Source organism: Wasmannia auropunctata, unplaced genomic scaffold (genome assembly GCF_000956235.1).
Source record: "Wasmannia auropunctata unplaced genomic scaffold, wasmannia.A_1.0 LD336095.1, whole genome shotgun sequence".
Classification (NCBI taxonomy): Eukaryota; Metazoa; Arthropoda; class Insecta; order Hymenoptera; family Formicidae; genus Wasmannia; species Wasmannia auropunctata.
This window is the reverse complement of record NW_012026795.1, coordinates 339,739-341,227: the sequence shown is the minus strand read 5'-3', so window position 1 is coordinate 341,227 and position 1,489 is coordinate 339,739.

Genomic DNA, 1,489 nt, shown 5'->3' with positions numbered 1-1,489 from the left:
AAATACGACCTTAATTAATGATTGTAATCCATGAATTTTATTTTATTTGTATGCAAAAATCAGCGTACATAGTTGTTTTGAGGTTTGATAAGCAAAAATGTATCATCCGACCACCGGATAAATCGATCGATCACGTGACTACCTGTAACAAACAAACAATGCGTTGTTTTGAAAATAATCCATAAAATATTATTATTTTAATTAATTTAAGAAATATACCAAGCGGCGAAAAACTCCGAGCCAAAGTTGTCATCACACCTGTAATCAAAAAGTCCAAGAGTTAATTTGGTACAGGAAATAAGTTTAGTTTCAAATATTTATCCACGCGATTAAATAAAAACAGCCAGGTAAAGCGATATGAAGTATTGTCAAGACGGATAAAAGGAATTAATTATAATTTTAGTAGTTCGACATTGAAATGGTCGAACTATGATAGTTTTGGGAACGTTATTTAGTGAGACAAGCCCAAACATTGGGTAAAGCGCCGGATTGGTTCGGCGAACCGGCCAATCCAGAAAGTAAGAAGCGAGCGTTAAAAGTTATGTGCGCAATAAACGCGGAGAAGGGGAAAAGCGACCGACGGTATAAATATCGTTGCCCGGATGGCAACGAGGTCTTTTGTTCCGGTTCCGTTGGCGTGTAAACTCCGCGTAATAAAAGTCCCGCAAAGTATTGCGTAATAGAAAGTGTCCGTTATTCAGCGAGCGTTGTAAACACCGACGAGGAAAGTATCTCGATCGGACGTCGCGAGTACGGATCATACGATTCCGAAACGGATCTAGCGCGAGTTTGTTGCGCATTTATACGACGTTTTCTTGAAACCCTATACGCGATTTCGGTTATCATTTATGCGTTATAGCGCTGTGTCGGTCGTGGCAGGGCCGAGTCGTTTCCGCGGCGCATTTAGTGACGCAAACCGAATTGCGTTTAAAGCGCATCCCCGACCGCTGGGATTCCCGGCGAAAGGCGAGATCGCGTGATCCGCGAAGCGCGAGCGATCGTGTGCGCGGTAATTCGAGTGTGAGTGCGTGTAAGCGTGAATGTGAGCGTTTGAACTTTTCAAAATAAATATTATAAACATTTCACTGAACAAAGTCTAATTCTTTTGCGGACCTCACAAAAGTCGCGTGCGCTCACATTCCGAACTCATAAAACGAGAATATCGTCAACTGCCGCCAACCAGAAGGAAGGACGAGGATCCGGTAAACCTGGGCGGCTGATCCGAGGAAAACTACCTTCCCTGTTGAGGGTCAAACAGGGTGGCGACCGCAGTAAGTCTAACATTTACCTAAGACGAGAAGGGTAAGGCTCATTGTCGTTGTACGAACGTACTTAGGTCAGTCTCGTTTGGATAGAATATCTAAAGTAAATTTGGCACTTAGAGTCGGCATATCAAGAACCGTGCGGGCGTACGATAAGTGCGCTGACGAAAGGGGTCTTCGGGGAAAAAGGTCCGATGGTCATATCAAGAGAGTATATCATATTGTCG